The 21,757-nt window shown below is 37.1% G+C and overlaps 1 protein-coding gene across 3 annotated transcripts in view; it reads right to left on the minus strand.

Moving 5' to 3' along the window:
• RABL3 (RAB, member of RAS oncogene family like 3) overlaps nucleotides 1-21,757 on the minus strand; it is a 62,245-nt gene that overhangs the window by 35,704 nt on the left and 4,784 nt on the right. The window lies entirely within an intron of this gene.

Raw genomic sequence — 21,757 nt, forward strand, 5'->3', positions numbered from 1 at the left:
TCTTTCTTTCTTTCTTTACTCTGCTTAGCCTCCAGAAAGAAGCATCAAATCACTGCCTCCACTTGCTACTCACTCACTCCTCAAGCTCGTATGATCTGTTATGTGAACCTATCATATGTTTGGAGCTGTTTTCTTAAGGTCTCCAATGTGTCTTAGTTTAGTTTTGTTGCTGTTGTTGTTGTTTTTTGCAAGGCAATGGGGTTAAGTGGCTTGCCCAAGGCCACACAGCTAGGTAATTGTGTCTGAGGCCAGATTTGAACTCAGGTACTCCTGACTCCGGGGCCGGTTCTCTATCCACTGCACCACCCAGCCACCCCTCCAATGTTGTCTTAATTGATAAATCCAAATGCTCATTTTCCTTCTTGACCTGTTTATATTCTTCAGTACTGCAGAGCACTGTACCTCCTGCACTCTCTGTCATTTCCTGGTTTCTATGACAATCACCTCTCCTAGTATTCTCCTACTTATATGATTATACTTTGTAAACTTCCTTTGATGGCCCAGCATCTTCCTGCCCCTATAAGAATGAATTCCCCAGGTTCTGTCTTAAGTTCACTTTTCTTCCCTTTCTACTCTCTCCCATATGATTGCACCTGATGGCTTGGGTTCAATTATCACAGTATGCAAATAACTGCAGAAATCTACACATCCAGTGCTAATCTCTCTGGGTCACCCCGGCCAAAAATCTCATTACCTATTAGAAAATTTACTGGTGAGAAATCTCTTTGTTATCAACTAGACTGATGCTAAGATACCAGATAATCTCTCATATTTCAAGTCTTTCAGCTTTGTAAAACCTGACAGAGCTTACATTTCTTTGGGAAACCAAGGTCATCGCTCAGCCATGAGACACCAGGATAAGACTGTTGTGGTGGAAAAGAAGAGGGTTGATCAAATCAAAGGGGTGAAGATAAATTATGGATTATTAATCATGAACTACTAGAAAAAATAGCGAAAAGCTTTCAGTAGGACTGGGTGGATTCTCTAATAGGATGGTGAAGCAGAAAGGTCACTGAATTGGAAGTCTTAAGACAGGTCTAAATTCTGGCTCTGCAGCATCCTAACTTCTGTGACTTCCAGCAAGATATTTCACTTTTTTTAATGGCCCTCAGTTTCCTCATCCAAGGGCCTCTTTAAGGTACCTTTCAGTTCTAAATTCTGTGAGGCTGTCTGAATGAATGAAAGCACTTATATGCTCCTAGTTATGTCTGAGCTGAAAGACTCAAAACAAGAATCATATATGATGAGAAGGGCAATAGGGCAGAGAGAATTTTCACTCAGACCAAAGAAACTTCAGATTCACTGACATGTTTAAGAGCACTTAGCCTGCCAACTCTATCCTATGTTCAAATCAGCCTTATTACTAGAGAAGAACTTCATCCATGAAAACATTTCCTGATTTAAATGAAATCAGAAGAAATGAAAAGTGTAGCAAAATATAGGAAATGGATTTGCCCCTGTATCTACAATCATTTTATGGGCAACTTGGTTACTTGGTTTTCTAATGCTCGTGATGACTGTAAGCTAATGGATGACTGTCTGTTAGCAGGGGATGTAGCTGAGAAATTATATGAAAACCTTGATAAGATCATCTCATTTATTTATATCCTTTTTTTAAAAAAAGTATTTGCTATTTATTTTTCCAACTACAGGCAAAGATAGTTTTCAACATTCATTTTTTTAGTAAAAATTTGAGTTCCACATTTTTCTCCCTTCCTCCCTTTCCTCCCTTCTCCCTTTGACAGTGAACAATTTCACAATGATTTCATATCTATAGCTATGTTAAACATAAAGGATCTTATATACTAATACCCAATGACTTCAATATGAAAGAGAATCTTAGCAGCAAGAGTTATTAAAAGATTAAGAGCCTCTCATCTGTATGTTGAATTTAGGGCTGAGAAATTTACTATCTCAATCCTCTTGTTTCCTAGCTGAGGAAACTGAAATTCCAAGAGGTTAAGTGGTTTGCTCAAAGTCACTTGTATAAAGAGTAGGATGAATACTAAAAGACAGGTGCAAAATATGGGCAACCACTATGTGAAATGAAACTGCATTTGATAGGAAATATCTGGTAAACAGTCACTTCATAATCAGCAATCAGTGTTCAGTCAAATCATTGCCTGGTTAGAACAAAAGGGACAAGTATTTAATAAGACTTATAGCAGAGTTTCCATCTAATTTAAACAAGCTATGAAATCTGAAAAAAATGGAAACTAGATAAAAGACAGTTCAATTCAACAGGCATTTATTGAATAGCTACCATTATAAAATACCCACTGTGTTAGATGCTGGAGAAAATAAAGATAAAAATGAAATGGACCCTGCCCTAAAGTTGCTTATAGTATATGGGGGGTGGGGAACAAGATGTACAGAGATAAAGATATACAAAATATATACAAGTAAATATAGAGTAACTGGTGGGAGCAACAACATAACCCATTTCTCCTGAAGCTACAGAAGAAAATATCACATACAATAAGATCCATGAAGACAATATAGGGATTAGATAACAAAGTAGGTTGCTTATGTTGGTTGTTTATCGGGGAAAGGGGGATAGACTGTGCAAACACACATATGATGCTGAGAGATGTTACATAATAAAATGATGATAAAGATAATAGCTGATGGATGATCATGGTGCCAGGAACTGTGCTGAAAACTTTACAAAATTGCTACCTTGAAGATGGCGGAGAGAAGACAGGCACAATTCTAAAGTCTCCTGATCTCTTCCCCATCTATCACATGAAACAAACCTCTTAAAAGAAATCTGGGGGTGGCTAGGTGGCCAGTGGATAAAGCACCAGCCTGGAGTCAGGAGTACCTGGATTCAAATCTGATCTCAGACACTTAATAATTACCTAGCTGTGTGGTCTTGGGCAAGCCACTTAACCCCATTTGCCTTGCAAAAACTTAAAAAAAATCCGACCCACAAAACCCAGAAAGAAAAGCTAGAAGAAAGAACATCTACCTTGGGATTTGTCTCTGGCAGCAGCTTTGGCCGAATTCGGGCAGGTGAGTCTGGGCTCAGAGGGAGGATCAGCCCCAGATAGCAAGATTAACAGCTGAATTGGAACCAGGAGTCTGAGGGCCCCAGAGCCAGGAGTTTGCAGACAGGGCTGTGGGAGAGTTCTGGTGCAGGAGAGCTGCAAAAGCTATCCCTGGGCTCCTCTAGTCTGAGGAACTCTGAGGCCTATTACAGCTCAGACTTCCCAGAGCAAAAAAATGCAAACTACTTCTGCCTCAGGCCCAGGTGTATGAGCAGAAGAACCAGCCCAGCTGAGGAATGACCTCAGGCCAGGGTAAAGCCCACCATTGATTGAAGGCAAAAGAACTCAATAGCTCCAACCCCTCCCTTCAAGCAAAGGGAGAAGGCCTCAATCAAGGTCACAGACACTCCAGAGAAAGCAACCAGCACCTCCTACTGCCCAGCCAGAGAAACTGCATGCAGTGAATAAAGCCTTTAGTGATCCCAAGCCCCTGTGAACCAGCCCCTCCACAACTCAGGTCTTAGCAAAATGAAGAAGGGTCAGCGGAAAGGTGGATCCATAGAAAAATTATTGGAAGGGAAAGACCCCAACTCAGAGAGACCTGGAACCTCTGAGGAGAATACAATCTGGTCTTCAGCACAGAAAGACTTCCTTGAGGAAATAAGGAAGGAGATTAAAAATTTGGGAGAGACAATTAATACCTTGCAACAAGAAAACAAAACCTTAGAAAGTACAATTGGACAAATACAAAAGGAGAATAAATCTCTCAGATCCTCAAATGAGCAAATGCAAAAAGAAATTAATACTCTCAAAACCTCAATTGGTCAAAAGAAAAGCTCTTTCAAAATTACAACTGACCAATTGGAAAAGGAGTTGCAAAAGGTTAATGAAGAAAACTCCTCCCCCAAAAAAAGAATGGAGTCTACAGAAACTAATGACTCCATGAGACAGCAAGAGTCACTTAAACAAAACCAAAAAATAGAAAAAATAGAAGCAAATGTAAAATACCTCATCAACAAAACCACTGACCTCGATAAATCCAGGAGGGGCAACCTGAAAATTATAGGACTTCCTGAAAACATTGAAGAGAAAAAAAAGCCTGGACTTAATATTACAGGATCTAGTGATGGAAAACTGCCCTGATATCATGGAATTGAAGGGCAAAGTAGTTACTGAAAGAGTACATCGATCCCCACCAGAAAAAGATCCTAAAATGAAAACACCAAGGCCAAACTCCAGAACTATCAGATAAAAGAGAAAATCCTGCAAGCAGCCAGAAAGAAACAATTTAAATTATCAAAGAGTCACAGTAAGGATCATGCAGGACCTGGTTGCATCATTAAGGGATCCAAGGGCCTGGAATGAGATATTTGGAAGAGCAAGGGAGCTTGGAATGCAGCCAAGAATCTACTTTTCTGCAAAGCTGAGCCTTCTCTTCCAGGGAAAAAGATGGACATTTAACAAAATGGAAGAATTCCAAAAATTTCTGATGAAAAGACCAGAGCTAAACAGAAAATCTGGACATCAAACAGGAGGTTCAAGAGACACATGAAAAGGTTAAAAAAAAAGGGGGGGGCTGGTAAAAGGAAAAAAAATGCAGTCCAGTAAGTTGAAAATGGCTATATCCCAGCATGGGGGGGAAAAGGATTCTCCTAAATCTTGAGAATCATAACTCTAACAGAGAGAATACACCTAGCCAGAAATGATGGACATTCATGACCTATCCATGAGACTGCTATCTAATGAGACGTAACTGGCTTTAACCCCACGTGGGAGAAAGACTCTAATAACTCTAAGGAATTTTGACTCTATTCGACAGAATATACTGAACTAGAAGGGACAGACACTCAGAATTTTCTATGACTTAGATAAAATGATCTAAAAAACACTACCTCCTTAAAAAGGGGGACAGGAAAGAGACTGGAGGAGGGAGGGGAGTGAATGGGGTAAATCTCATTACACTAAGAGGTACAAAAATCCAATGGCAATAAAGGGTAAGAAGGGAGCAGATGAGAAACACCTGAATCTTCTTCTCATCAGACTTGGCTTAAAGTCAACCTACACATACTCAGTTAACTTATAAAACATCTAACCTTTCAAGTATTCAAAGGGGAAAAGGGGAGGGGGGTATGGAGAAAGGGAAGGGGAGTGGGGGAAAAGAGGGAAATAACAAAAGGAAGGGAAGGGAAAAGGGAAAAAGGGAAAGAAAGGGTAGGGTGTGATATAGGAAGGCAAACACACTGAAGGGGGTGGTATTCAGAAACAAAATACTGGGGAATATGGATAAAGGGGGGGAAGGGGGAAATACAAACAGAGGGAAGATAGTGCAGAAGGCAATAAAGAATTAGTAATCATAAGCATGAATGTGAATAGGATGAAATATCCCTTAAAATGTAAGCAAATAGCAGCTTGGATTAAAAACCACAATCCTACAATATGCTGCTTACAAGAAACTCATTTGAAGTAGAGAGATACATATAGAGTAAAGGTAAAAGGTTGGAGCAAAATATATTTCGCTTCAGCTGAACTAAAAAAAGCAGGGGTAGCAATACTTATCTCAGACAAAGCAGCAGCAAAAATAGATAATGTTAAAAGAGATAAGGAAACTTTATCCTCCTAAAAGGTACCATAGACAATAAAGTCATTTCAATAATTGAATATATATGCACCCAGTGGGACAGCACCCAAATTCTTAGAGGAGAAGCTGAAAGAACTACAGGAAAACATAGACAGCAAAACTCTACTAGTGGGAGATCTCAACCTCCCTCTATCAGATCTAGATAAATCGAATCATAAAATAAACAAGAAAGAAGTTAAGGAGGTAAATAGATTGTTAGAAAAATTAGGTATGGTAGAATTATAGAGGAAACTGAACGGGAATAGAAAGGAATATACCTTTTTCTCTGCAGTACATGGAACTTATACAAAAATTGACCATGTACTAGGACATAAAAATCTAATGATCAGCTGCAAAAAGGCAGAAATAGTGAATACATCTTTCTCAGATCACAATGCAATAAAAGTCATATGCAATACTGGGCGAAGGAGATATAGACCCAGAACAAATTGGAAACTGAATAACCTCATTTTAAAAAATGAGTGGACAAAAAACAAATTATAGAAAGAATTAACCATTTTATCCTAGATAATGATAATAATGAAAGAACATACCAAAACCTATGGGATTCATTCAAAGTGACTCTCACAGGATATATTATAGCTCTAAATGCTTACATGAATAAATTGGAGAAAGAGGAAATCAATGAACTAAACATGCAACTAAAAAAACTAGAGAAAGAACAAATCAAAAATCCTCAATTAAACACCAAATTAGAAATTCAAAAGAATTAAAGGAGAAATAATAAAATCGAAAGCAAAAAAACTATTAAATTAATAAATAAAACCAAAAATTGGTATTATGAAAAAAACAATAAAATTGATTAAACCTCTGGTCAATTTGATTAAAAAAAAGAAAGAAGAAAACCAAATTTCTAGTATCATAAATGAAAAAGGTAAACTCACCACCAATAAGGAGGAAATTAAAGTAATAATTAGAAATTATTTTGCCCAACTCTATGCCAATAAATTTGATAATCCACTAAGTGAAATGGATGAATATTTACAAAAATATAAGTTGCCCAGGTTAAATGAAGATGAGATTAAATACCTAAACAACCCTATCTTAGAAAAATAAATTCATCAAGCCATTTTTGAACTCCCTAAAAAAAGTTCTCCAGGGCCTGATGGATTCACAAGTGAATTCCACCAAACATTTAAGGAACAATTGGTTCCAATTCTACATAAACTCTTTGGAAAAATGGGGAAAGATGGAACTCTGCCTAACTCTTTCTATGGAACCAATATGATGCTGTTACCTAAACCAGGAAGAGTTAAAATAGAGAAAGAAAATTATTGACATATTTCTCTGATGAATATAGATGCAAAAATCCTAAATAAAATCTTAGCAAAATGACTACAACAAGTTATCACTTGGAGAATACATTATGATCAAGTAGGATTTATTCCAGGAATGCAGGGTTGGTTCAATATTAGGAAAACTGTTAGTATACACAATTATATCAACAAACCACCTATCAGAAATCATATGATCATATCAATAGATGCTGAAGAAGCTTTTGACAAAATACAGCATCCATCCCTATTAAAAACACTAGAGAGTGTAGGAATAAATGGATTGTTCCTTAGAATAATTAGCAGTATCTATCTGAAACCACAAACAAGCATTATATTCAATGGGGAGAGGCTAGAGGCATTCCCAATAAGATCAGGGGTGAAACAAGGTTGCCCATTATCACCACTGCTATTCAATGTTGTATTAGAAATGTTAGCTTCAGCAATTAGAGAAGAAAAAGAAATTGAAGGATTTAGAATAGGGAAGGAAGAGACAAAACTCAATCTTTGCAGATAACATGATGGTCTACCTAGAGAATCCCAAGAAATCATCCAAAAAACTACGGGAAACAATTAGAAATTTTAGCAAAGTTGCAGGTTATAAAATAAACCCTCATAAATCCTCAACTTTTCTATATATGTCTAGCAAGATACAGCAGGAAGAGCTAGAAAGAGAAATCCCATTCAAAGTAACCTCAGACAATATAAAATACTTGGGAGTCTACTTGCCAAGACAGACTCAGAATCTTTTTGAAAACAATTATAAAACACTTTTCACAAAAATTAAATCATATTTAAATAACTGGGCAAATATCAACTGCTCATGGATAGGTAGAGCTAATATAATAAAAATGACAATTCTACCAAAACTAAACTATCCAATCAAAATTCCAAAAAATTACTTTAATGAGTTAGAAAAAATTGTAAGTAAATTCATATGGAGAAATAAAGTCAAGAATTTCCAGGAGCTTAATTAAAAAAGTACAAAAGAAGGGGGCTTAGCCCTATCTGATCTAAAATTATATTATAAAGCATCAGTCATCAAAACTGTTTGGTATTGGCTAAGAAACAGAGTGGTGGACCAGTGGAATAGACTAGGTGTAAAAGCAGGAGATGATTATAGTAATCTGCTGTTTGATAAACCCAAAGAGTCTGGCCATTGGGATAAAAATTCCCTCTTTGATAAAAATTGCTGGGATAATTGGAAGTTAGTATGGAAGAAACTTAGATTAGACCAACACCTCACACCCTTTACCAAGATAAGATCCAAATGGTTACAGGACATAGACATAAAAAACAATACTATAAGCAAATTAGAAGATCAAGGACTAGTCTACCTGTCAGATCTATGGAAAGGGGAGCAGTTTATGACTAAGGAAGAGTGGGAGAACATCACCAAAATCCAACTAGATGATTTTGATTACATTAAATTAAAAAGCTTTTGCACAGATAAAACCAATGTAATCAAGATCAAAAGAAATGTAGTAAATTGGGAAACAATCTTTACAACTAATGATTCTGACAAAGGACTCATTTCTAAAATATACAGAGAACTGAGTCATATTTTTAAAACAAAAAGCCATTCCCCAATTGACAAATGGTCAAATGACATCCAAAGGAAATTTACAGATGAGGAGATCAAAGCAACCTATAGCCATATGAAAAATGCTCTAAATCATTAATTATTAGAGAAATGCAAATTAAAGCTTCTCTGAGGTACCACCTCACACCTCTCAGATTGGCCAATATAACCAGGAAGGATAATGATCATTGTTGGAAGGGTTGTGGGAAATCTGGGACACTATTACACTGTTGGTGGAGCTATGAGCTCATCCAACCCTTCTGGAGAGCTATTTGGAACTATGCCCAAAGGGCAACAAAAATGCACATACCCTTTGACCCTTTAATACAACTACTGGGTCTATACCCTGAAGAGATGATGAAAAAGGGTAAAAACATTACTTGTACAAAAATATTTATAGCAGCCCTGTTTGTGGTGCCAAAGAATTGGAAATCAAGTAAATGTCCTTCAATTGGAGAATGGCTTAGCAAACTGTGGTATATGTATGTCATGGAACACTATTGTTCTATTAGAAACCAGGAGGGATGGGATTTCAGGGAAGCCTGGAGGGATTTGCATGAACTGATGCTGAGTGAGATGAGCAGAACCAGAAAAACACTGTACATCCTAACAGCAACATGGGAGTGATGTTCAAACTTGAGGGACTAGCTCATTCCATCTGTGGAACAATCGGGAACAATTTTGGGCTGTCTGCAAAGCAGAGTGCCATCTGTATCCAGATAAGGAGCTGTGGAGTTTGAACAAAGTGCAAAGAGTATTCCCTTTCATTGAGAAAAAAAAACATCTTATTGTCTGATCTTGTTACCTCTTAGACTTCTCTTCTTTAAGGATATGATTTCTCTCTCATGACACCCAATTTGGATCAAGGTACAACATGGAAACAAAGTAAAGACTGACAGAGTGCTTTCCGTGGGGGTGGGGGGAGGGAAGAAAGATGGGGGGGGGAATTGTAAAACTCAAATAAACATCTTTAATAAAAATAAATTAAAAAAAAGAAAAAATAAAATACCAGGAAAAACTCAAAAAAAAAATTGCTACCTCATTTGATCCTCATAATAACCCTGAGAGGTAGGTGCTATTAGTTTCCCCATTTAGCAGATGAGCAAACTGAGGCAAAGGGAAGGGAAGTTAAGTGATGTGGCCAGGGCCACACAGGAAGTATTTGTGACTGGATTTGAAGGCAAACTTCTGTGATTACAAGTCTAATAGTTGATCTGTTCTATTACCTAGCTTGACCTTGTTATTTCCAAGTTTAGTCTTTTTTTTTTTTAGGTTTTTTGCAAGACAATGGGGTTAAGTGGCTTGCCCAAGGCCATGCAGCTAGGTAATTATTAAATGTCAGAGGCCTGATTTGAACTCAGGTACTCCTGACTCCAAAGCCAGTGCTCTATCCACTGCCACCTAGTTGCCCCAAGTAGTTTTTCTACCCATGACCTTCAAACCCTCCACTGCCTCACCCAGGTCATTATTCCCACTCTGCTACATTCTGCTCCATTTACAAACTGAACCCTTGAGTTGGAACCAATCCAACTTGCCACTATACTCTAGCCTTCAATCTATGGATCCTCTGTACCATGCTTACACCCTGTAAAACCTCAACCCTGGATTCTTCCCTGCAAACATAATCTTTATTCCTCATCAAATATTCTTTTTTTATTCTTATTTTGCAGAAATAAAGTTTGGAGGTAGAGAAATTCATCACCCATGCACCCCCCCCCCCCCACTTACCTTAAAACTATATTACTTAATCTCAGTTGAACCCTTATTAGAGTAAGGCAATTTTTTTATTCTTTATTTTATTTTTATTATTCTTTATTTTATTTTTCCCCAAGTTACAAGAAAAAACAACATTCAGTTTTAAAACCTTGAGTTACAAATTCTCTCCCTTCCTCCCACCCTACTCTCCTTCATTGAGAAAGCAAATTGCTTGATATAGGTTAAAAGTATAGTGATGAAAAATGTTACTACAATAGTCATGTTGTAAAAACAAACAAAAACCCCTACCCCCCCAAAAAACCTCAACTAAAATAAAGTTTAAAAAAATATGTATGCTTCAATCTGTTTCCAGACATCATCAGTTCTGTCTTTGGGATGGGTAACATTCTTTATCCTAAGTCCTTCAGAGTTCTCTTGGGTCACAGTATTGCTGAGAGAAGGGAAGAATCACAGTTGATCATCCTGCAATATTGCTGTTACTTTGTATATAGTTTTTTGTTGAGAGTATCCTGTTCATGATTTCTTAAAACAAAATATCATTCCATTATAATCACATACCACAATTTGTTCAACCGTTTCCTGAACTGACAAGCAACCCCTCCTTCTCCAATTCCTTGTCACCAGAAAAGAACTGCTAAAAATTTCCTCATACATAGAGGTCCTTTTCCTTCCTGTTTTTCATCTCTTCTGGAATATAGACCTGGGAGTGACACTGATAGGTCAAGGGGCAGGCATGGTATTATAGCTCTTTGGGCATAGTTCTAAATTTCTTTTCAAAGTTGTTGAATCATTTCACACCTCCTCCAACAATGCATTAATATCTCATTTCCCCTACATCCCTTACAACATTTGTCATTTTCTCTTTCTGACCTCTTAATCCAATATAAGGTAGTTCCTCAGAATTGTTCAAACCCCTATTTCTTCCATCAACAGTGAGTTAGGACATTTTAAAAAAAATGACTTAAATGGATAGTATTGATAATTTTATCTGAAAACTGTTCATATCTTTTGACTATCAATTGAGGAATGGCTCATTTTTTATAAATTTGATTCAGTTCTCTATGTTTGAGAAATGAAGTTTTAAAGAGAAACTTGTTTCAATATTTTCTTCCAGTTACTATTTCTAGTTGTATTTCCCCATTCTCATTTATCCTATTCTGTCTGTCCTTTTACCCTGTCCCTCCACAAAAGTATTTTGCATTTGACTAATCCTCCCCCAGTCTTCCTTCCTTTCTATCACCTACCCCACTACCACCACTACCACCACAGCTCCCCTCCCCTTTCTTCCATCCCTGTCATCTCCTACTTTCCTCTAGAATAAGAGAGATTTCTATAACCAGTTGAGTAGGTATGTTATTCCCTGAGTCAATTCTGATGAAAGTCATGTTCACTTACACTCTCACTTTCTCCCTCTTCCCCTCCACTGCAAAAGTTTTTTCCTTGCCTCTTTTATGTGAACTTAGCCCATTCTATCTTCCCCTTTCCCTTTGTCCTAGTATATTCTTCTCTTGCCCATTAATTCCATCTTTTAAATATATTATCCCTTCAAATTCAACTCCCACCCTGTATCTTGTATATTAGAGCAGTTAAAAGGAGCATAAGGTGGGGCTCTGCATCCATGGTGAAAGACACACTATCCCAAGCTTTTGAGGGCTTTTGCAGTTGTTTTCAGAGATACTTTAAGGGATCTGCAAGTTTTCAGTTCTTTCAAGGTCTTATGAGAGGTTTATACCACTCACTTGCTCCAGTCTACAGGTGATCACTAGCACTCCCCTCTGCCTTGGAGCTGTGAGGAGGGTCCCTGCTATGGTAAGCTAAGCTAGTAAGCTCTGTAGTGCTCCTGCTCCTCCTCTGGGGCTCCAAACTGTGATCCAGATCTGAGTATGGGCAAATCTACAGAGTTCTGCCCCAGGGATAATAAGGAGTAAGCTCCTTCTGACCTACTAAGCATTCAGGGGCTGAGAGCTCCAGAATCAGCTGCCACTGTTGCTGCTCAATGGCTCCAGAGACCTGCTCCTGGTCTGCCAGGGTCTCATCTGGGTGGCTCCACTGGTGCTCCACTATCAGCAATGCTTTCCTGCTGACCCTCCATATTGTCCTTGGCAATCTCTGGGCTGGGAGGTCTGAAAACAGACCCAATGCCACTGACCCAGTTGCCCCGATGCTGGTTCCTGGATGATTGGGGCTGGTCCACTCCAGCACACCAGAGCTGCTCTGAATTCCTCTCCCTAGGCAGCAGACCCTTCCCCTGGATTGTTAAAGTTATCTTTGGCTGGAAAATTGTTTCAGTCAGTCTTTTTGTGGGTTCTGGCACTCCAGAATTTGTTTAGAGAGACATTATTTAAAGCTTTTTGGAGTGGTTGGGGGTGGTGGTGTTAGATCAGCTCTTCATAATCTCTCCTCAAGTCTTCCACAACACCTCTCCTCCTAACTTCTGGATGAGGTCCTTGCCTCAAACATTACAAATTAAAAAGGTAAAGAAAAAAGAAATTGAGGTAATTCATCAAGAACTCTCTCTTCCCCTCTCATCAGACCAGACATCATTTTTGACCATTTCATCCTTAATTAAATAAAGTGATAGCTCACTCCATCAAGGCTGACTGTTCTATGCACTCTTGATCTCAACCCCTCATCTTTCCCCCAAATTGGTCCTATTTTCATCTCTTTCTCTCCTTATCTTCAATCTTTGGTTCTTTCCCTATTGTCTACTTATACTCCCAAATCTCTCCCATGTTTACAAAACTCCAACTGGCTCTCACAATCCCTTTTAACTACCATCCACAGCATCCTTCCTCTCTATCTCAGACAAACTAGAATAAAGAATCCACACATAATATCTTCACTTCCTGTCCTCTTAATTTTCTGCAATCAAGCTTCCAGCTTTATTGCCTAATTGAAATTGCTTTCTTCAGAGTTACAAATGATTTTTTTCCTTTTTCTTTTCATGAGGCAATGGGTTTATGTGACTTGCCCAGGGTCACGCAGCTAGTAAGTATCGAGTGTCTGAGGCCACATTTGAACTCAGATTCTCCTGACTCCAGGCTGCCCCATACAAATGATTTCTTAACTGACAAAACTACAGTCATTTTTCAATTCTCATTCTTCTTCATCTCTGCAACATCTGACACTGTTAACTACCTTCTTCTCCTAGATAAGCTCTAGGTTTTTCAAACACTGTTCCCCCCCCCTTAATTCTGCTCCTACATTTCTGATTTATTTCTTCCTCTTTTGATAATCCATATCACATCCATTCACTGAGGATTTTTTCTTTTCTTACTACACTCTGATTTGGTGACTTCATATTCCCATAGGTTCTACTACCAATTCTATGCTTATGATTCAGACCTATCTGTCCAGTACTAAGCTCCAATCCTGCCTCACCAACTTTTTAATAGATATTTCAAACTGAATGTCTGAGAGATACCTTGAGCTTAACAAGTCCAAAACAGAACTCATTATCTTTCCCTCAAACCTCTTCCCCCTTCCAAACTTCCCTACAACTGTCAAGAGCACCACCATACTTTCCATCATCTAGGTTCACAACTTCAGTGTCATTTTTCACTTCATTCTCATCCCACACACCCAATCAAATCTCTAGGCATTACTAACTACAACAGCTTTTGCCTATGTCACTCATTCTCAAATCCAACCATCACTACCCAAGTTCAAGCCTTCATCACCACTCACTTGGACAATGGTCTCCCCACCTCAAGTCTCTGAATCTCTTTTAAATGTGCTTAATTTGAAATGTCTATTAAACATTCAGGAGATATCAAGCAGGCAGCTGGTGACAGAGGATGAAAGGTAAAGTGAGGGAAAAGGGCTAGGTTTGGAAGTCATCTGCAGAGAAATAACTGACTACATGTGAATTAAAAAGATCCTTAAATGTAGAAAGGGAAAAATTTTTAAAAATAGATAGCATTTCATGACTGTACATGTATAATAAATATCAGATTACTTGCTGTCATAGGGAGGGGGAGGGAAAGGAGGGTGGTAGAAAAATATGGAACTCAAATGCTTACAAAAAGACGAATGTTTGAAAACCATCTTTACATATAATTGCATAAATAAAATAAAACATTATAAAATAGCTAGCATTTATTTAGCCCTTTAGGATTTTTAAAGCACTTGACATATTTACTTCTTTTGATCCTGAAAAACAACTCTATAGATTTTGTTTTGTTTTGAAGGCAACTAGGGTTCAATGACTTGCCCAGGGTCACACAGCTACTAATTTGAATTCAGGTCCTCCTGACTCCAGGACTGATTTTCTAGCCACAGAACCACCTAGTTGCACCCCCCCCCCCACTGGGGGATTAAGTTTTACAGATGAGGAATGTGAGGCTAAGGGGGGTTTAGTGACTTGACTCGGGTTACACAACTTTTTTTGCTTGTCTTGGTTGTGTTTTCTCAAAGAGGACTAAAGACATCAAGAGAGTAATTTCTTGCAAGTGAAAGAGGGCTGTGCAAAATCACCAGTCTTACTCTCTCCTCCAAAGTCATCTGGGTCCAATGGCAAGATAGAGCTCAGGACCCAGATATAGCCTGGGTGCAGTGAGAGACCTTGGTCTTTTTAAGCTAAGATCTTTCCCAGATCAGTTGGCAACCCTATTCAGTGATTAAGGCTAGGTAAGAAATGAGGCAAAGAAATGCCCTCTTTTGCCTAGTCCAAAAAAACCCATCAATCTGGGAGGGAAAGATCCTCAGAGTGTCTGACTAGAATAGAAACAATTGCTATTTACAATCACTCTGAGCCAAGAAAAGATAATAATTAAGAAGCACAGAACTATCACCACACGCTGAAAATTTTTTACCTATTTGAAAAAAGTAGCCAGGGCAGCTAGGTGGCCCAGTGGATAGAGCACTGGCCCTGGAGTTCAAATCCGGCCTCAGACACTTAATAATTACCTAGCTGTGTGGCCTTGGGTGAGCCACTTAATCCCATTTGCCTTGCAAAAACCTTTAAAAAAAATACCCGAAATAAGTCAGGAAAATCTAGAAACTGGATGGAAACAATTTTGCCAACCAGAGAAATATGGCAGCCAAAGGCAATACAAGTTTAGATAGAAAACAAGCTCATATCCAAAATATTATGGAGAAAAAAGATGCATAGATTTTGTTGTAAAAAAAATGATTCATGATAAAATGCAAAATGACAAAGGCAACAACAATGGGGATACTTTTCAACTTTCTGCTTGGTGTGAACATTATGTTTAACAAGGTAATGTCAGATGTTTTGTACAAAGTCCAAACTAAAAGAGCCTGAATTGATAGGGAGGCTGTCCAAATGTTGCCAAAAGACAAAGTTCTATAGGCACAGAGCCTCAGAATCCCCCAACATCTCTTCAGTAAAATCCGTAACAAATCTACACAGGAAAGCCAGATAAAAAGACACATTGTCCACTGACATGTAGCTGACCAGGCAGATTATCGAGTTAAATGTACTGATAGACCACTTTGATCTAGTACTACAAATATGATAGTGGATTCAGCCCAGAATAAATAGAAAGATACTGGGCTAGATTGCATTTGGGTAACTAAACAAAAATTTGATTGACTTCAGACCATCAGCTGACACAAAAGTAAGCACCACTCAGTACCATCCAAATTCAAGCTCTCCCTACCCTGGCTCTATCAATGCAACCCATACAGATTATTGACCCTACCTACTCATCTGTGATGCCATTGGCTCCATGTGTAGATGTCCCAGGCAAACTATTCAACCAATGAGTCCCTTATTGTTAAGATCAAGCTAGAGACTTATTCTCTTTTTACTCTGAAACCAATACTTCTACCCATCCTGTATACCCTTAAACTAGGAAGGAGACCTAAGCAGCACTCTGTTCTTGTTTTCTATCCCCTGGCCATAAAGAAGACTTATGAGCCATGCCGCTGGGAGCTTTACAGCTTTCCACACTACCCCCAAATTGGAGTCATTACCCATCAGATAACAAAAGCAACTTTCCTGACTTTCCACTAAATTTAGTAACGTATTCCTTTTACTAAATGCAATAGGTTGATTTGGGGGAATTAAAAAAAAGGTTCAAAATTATATATATTTAATTACGTTTTGATATTATTTTATAATTCAATATATCTGCTGCAACAGATGTCCAAAATACAGCCGTCGGACTGACAATCTTAACTGGGGCTTATTTAGGGGGCAGGGTTTATGTTATGAGCATCCTAAAAAAATTCATGCTAGGTCTTATTTTCAGGGATATATGGTTCTAAAGCCCCAGAAAACAAAGTCCTTGGCACTGTCAAATGATTTACCATTAAATACATAATGGTCTTATATTTTTAAGAAAAGATTTTATTTTGAATTTTATGAATTTCCCCCCCATTCTTGCTCCCCGCCCCCCCCAGAAGGCATTCTGTTAGACTTTACATTGTTTCTTTGGTATACATTGATCTCAGTTGAATGTGATGACAGAGAAATCATATCGTTAAGGAAGAAAAATAAAGTATGAGATAGTAAAATTATATAATAAGATAACGGTCCCCCCCCCCCCCCCAATTTGAAGGTAATAGTCTTTGGTCTTTGTTCCAATACCATAATTCATTCTCTGGATACAGATGGTATTCTCCATTGCAGATAGACCAAAATTGTCCCTGGTTGTTCCACCGGTGGAATGAGCAAATCCATCAAGATTGATCATGTTGCTGTTGGGGTATACAATGTTTTTCTGGTTCTGCTCATCTCACTCACCATCAGTTCATGCAAATCCTTCCAGGCTTCCCTGAATTCCCATCCCTCCTGGTTTCTAATAGAACAATAGTATTCCATGACATACATGTACCACAGTTTGTTAAGCCATTCCTCAACTGAAGGACATTCACTTAATTTCCAATTCTTTGCCAACAGGAACAGGGCTGCTATAAATATTTTTATACAAGTGATGCTTTTACCCTTTTTCATAATCTTTTCATGGTATAGACCCAGTAGTGGTATTGCTGGATCAAAAGGTATGCATTTTTGTTGCCCTTTAGGCATAATTCCAGATTGCTCTCCACAAAGGTTGGATGAGTACACAGCTCCACCAACAATGTTTCAGTGTCCCAGATTTCCTGTATCCCTTCCAACATTGATTATTGTCCTTTCTGGTCATATTGGCCAGTCTAAGAGGCGTGAGGTGGTATCTCAGAGATGCTTTAATTTGCATTTCTCTAATAAGTAATGATTTGGAGCAATTTTTCATATAACTATGGATCACTTTGACTTCCTCATCTGATATTTGCCTTTGCATAGCCTTTGACCATTTTTCAATTGGGGAATGGGTTTTATTTTTTTATAAATTTGATTCAGTTCTCTATATATTTTAGAAATGAGTCTTTTGTCAGAAATACTGATTGTAAAAACTGTTTCCCAATTTACTACATTTCTTTTGATCTTGGTTACAGTGGTTTTGTCTTTTGCAAAAGCTTTTTAATGTAATCAAAATTATCTAGTTTGTTTTTAATGATGTTCTGTATCTCTTCCTTGTTCATAAACTGATTCTCTTTCCATAGAACTGACAGGTAAACTACTTCTTGATCTTCTAGTTTGCTTATAATATTGTTTTTTATGTCTAAATCCTGTATCCATTTTGAACTTATTTTGGTATAGGGTAAGTTTCTTCCATTACTAACTCCCAATTTTGCCAACAATTTTTGTAAAAAAGAGAATTTTTTTATCCCAATAACTGGACTCTTTGGATTTATCAAACAGCAGATTACTATAACCATTTCCTGCCATTGGACCTAGTCTATTCCACTAGTCCACCACTCTGTTTCTTAGCCAATACCACACAGCTTTGATGACTGATGCTTTATAATATAATTTTAGATCTGGTAAGGATAAGCCACCTTCTTTTGCAATTTTTTTCATTGAATACCGGGAAATTCTTGACTTTTTATTTCTCCATATATATTTTTACCTACAATTTTTTCTAACTCATTAAAATAATGTTTTGGAATTTTGATTGGTATGGCACTAAACAGGTAGTTTAGTTTTGGTAGAATTGTCATTTTTATTATATTAGCTCAACCTATCTATTACCAGTTTATGTTTGCCCAGGTATTTTAATCTGATTTTATTCTTGACTTTTTATTTCTCCACATATATATATTTACCTACAATTTTTTCTAACTCATTAAAGTAATGTTTTGGAATTTTGATTGGTAGGGCACTAAACAGGTAGTTTAGTTTTGGTAGAATTGTTATTTTTATTATATTAGCTTGACCTATCTATTACCAGTTGATGTTTGCCCAGGTATTTTAATCTGATTTTATTTGTATGAGAAGTGTTTTTTGCAGTTGTTTTCAAAAAGTTTTTGAGTCTGCCTTGGCAGGTAGACTCCCAGGTATTTTATATTGTTTGAGGTTACTTTGAATGGGATTTCTCTAGCTCTTTCTGCTATATCTTGCTAGTCATATATAGAAATGTTGAGGATTTATGAGGGTTTATTTTATATCCTGCTACTTTGCTAAAGTTGCTAATTATTTCTAGTTTTTTAAGATGATTTTTTGGGATTCTCTATGTATACCATCATGTCATCTGCAAAGAGTGAGAGTTTTATCTCCTCCTTCCCTATTCTAATTCATTCAATTTCTTTTTAATCTCTTATTGCAGAGGCTAACATTTCTAATACAATATTGAATAGTAGTGGTGACAATGGGCATCCTTGTTTCCCACTGATCTTATTGGGAATGCCTCAAGCCTATCCCCATTGCATATAATGCTTGTTGATGGTTTCAGATAGATACTGCTTATTATTCTGAGGAACAATTCATTTATTTCTACACTCTTGTTTTTAGTAGGAATGGGTGCTGTATTTTATCAAAAGCTTTTTCAGCATCTATTGATATGATCATATGATTTCTCATAGGTATGTTATTGATATAATTAATTATGCTGACAGTTTTCCTAATATTGAACCAACCCTGCATTCCTAGGATAAATCCTACTTGAACATAATGTATTATCCTAGTGATAACTTGTTGTAATCGTTTTGCTAAGGTTTTATTTAAGGTTTTTGCATCTATATTCATCAAGGAGATAGGTCTATAATTTTATTTCTGTTTTAATTTTTCCTGGTTTACATATCAGCACCATGTTGGTGTCATAAAAACAGTTAGGCTGAGTTCCATCTTCACCTATTTTGCCAAAGACTTTTATATAGAATTGGAATTGTTTATATAGAATTGTTCTTTAAATGTTTGATAGAATTCACTTGTGAATCCATTTGGCCCTGGAGATTTTTTTCTTAGAGAGCTCAATAATGGCTTGTTGAATTTCTTTTTCTGAGATAGGGTTATTTAGGTTTTTAATTTCCTCTTCATTTAATCTGGGCAACCTATATTTTTTATTAATATTCATCCATTTCACTTAGAATGCCAAATTTATTGGCATAGAGTTGAGCAAAATAATTCTGAATTATTACTTTAATTTCCTCCTCCATGGTGGTGAGTTCATGTTTTTCATTTATGACATTAGCAATTTAGTTTTCTATCTTTTTTTAATCAAATTAAAAAAAGAAGTTTCTCAATTTTATTGGTTTTTTCATAAAACTAGCTCTTGGTTTTATTTATTCAATAATTTTCTTGCTTTCAATTTTATTAATTTTTCCTTTAATTTTTAGAATTTCTAATTTTGGATTAAATTGAGGGTTTTTAATATGTTCTTTCTCTAAATTTTTAATTGTATATTTAGTTCATTGATGTTTTCTTTCTTGAATTAATTCCTGTAAGCATTTAAAGATATAAAATCTCCCCTGACAGTCACCTTGAGTGTATCCCATAGGATTTGATATGATGTTTCATTATTGTCATTATCTAGGATGAAATAATTAATTCTTTCTATAGTTTGTTGCTCAATCCACTCATTCTTTAAAATGAGATTACTTGACTTCCCATTAGTTATGGGTTTATATCTCCCTGGCCCAATATTGCATATGATCTTTACTGCATTATGATCAGAGAAAGATGTATTCACTATTTTTGCCTTTCTATAATTGATCATTACATTTTTATATCCTAGTACATAGTCAATTTTATAAGTGCCAGGAACTGCAGGAAAAAAGTGTATGCCTTTTCATCTCCATTCAATTTCCTCTATAAGCTTATCATATCTAGGTTTTCTAACAATCTATTTACCTCCTTAACTTCCTTCATGTTTATTTTATGATTAGATTTGAAAGCTGGAGGTTGAGGTCTCTCATGAGTAAAGTTTTGCTGTCCATGTCTTCCTGTAGTTCTTTCAACTTCTCCTCTAAGAATTTGGATGCTGCACCAATGGGTACAAACATATTTAGTATTGAAATTACTTTACTATCTATGGTAACTCTTAGGAGGATATAGTTTTCCTTCCTTATGTCTTTTAACACTATTTTTGAAGGTGCTTTGAGCTAAGGATTGCTATCCCTGCTTTTTTCACTTCAGCTGAAGCTCCAACCTTTTATTTTTACTCTACATGAATCTCTCTGCTTCAAATGAGTTTCTTGTAAGCAGGATTCTGTAGGATTCTGGTTTTTAATCGACTCTGCTATTTGCTTATGTTTTAAGGGAGAGTTCATCCCATTCACATTCAAAATTATAATTACTAACTCTTTATTGCCCTCCATGCTATCTTCCTTCTGTTTGCATTTTCCCCCTTTTTATCCCTTTATCCATATTCCCCAGTGTTTTGTTTCTGAATACTGCCACTTTCAGTGCCCCCTTATGTCAACCCCCCCTCCTCCCCTTTCCCTTTTCCCCTTTTTCCCTCCCTCCCTTTTCTTCCACTCCCTGTCCCCCCTCCCCTTTTCCCCTTTTAATGATTGAAATTTAAGATAAGTTTCTTAACTTAACTAAGTGTGTCTAAGTTAACTTTAAGCCAAGTCTGATGAGATGAATATTCAGGTGGTTATCACCTCCTGCCTTCTTCCCCTCAATCAAAATGTCTTTTGTATCTCTTGATGTAATGAGATTTACCCCATTCAGCCTCCCTCCATCCTCCCTTCTCCTTACTGTCCCCCCTTTTTAAGGAGGTGTTGTTTTTAAATCATTCTATCTGAATCACAGAAAAGTTATGAGTGTCCAACATTTCTGGATAAGTATATAGTCTCTCTAATAGAGTTACAATTCTCAAGATTTATGAGGCTCTTTCTCCCAAGTGGGTATATAGTCAATTTCATCTTATTGGATAGCAGTTTTTTTTTTCATAACTTCTCATGTGTCTCTTGAGCCTCCTGTTTCATGTCCAAATTTTCTATTTAGCTCTGGTCTTTTCATCATGAAATCTTGGAAGTCTCCCATTTCATTAAATGCCCATCTTTTCTCTTTGAAGAGAAGGCTCAGCTTTGCCAGACAGTAGATTCTTGGCTGCATTCCAAGCTTCCTTGCTCTTCAGAATATCTCATTCCAGGCCATTCAATCCCTTAATGTTGATGCAGCCAGGTCCTGCATAATCCTTACTGTGACTCCTTGGTATCTAAATTCCTTCTTTCTGACTGCTTGAAGGATTTTCCTCTTTTATCTGATAGTTCTGGAATTTGGCCACAACATTCCTTGGTCTTTTCATTTTAGGATCTCTTT

The sequence above is a fragment of the Macrotis lagotis genome, chromosome 1 (genome assembly GCF_037893015.1).
Source record: "Macrotis lagotis isolate mMagLag1 chromosome 1, bilby.v1.9.chrom.fasta, whole genome shotgun sequence".
Classification (NCBI taxonomy): Eukaryota; Metazoa; Chordata; class Mammalia; order Peramelemorphia; family Peramelidae; genus Macrotis; species Macrotis lagotis.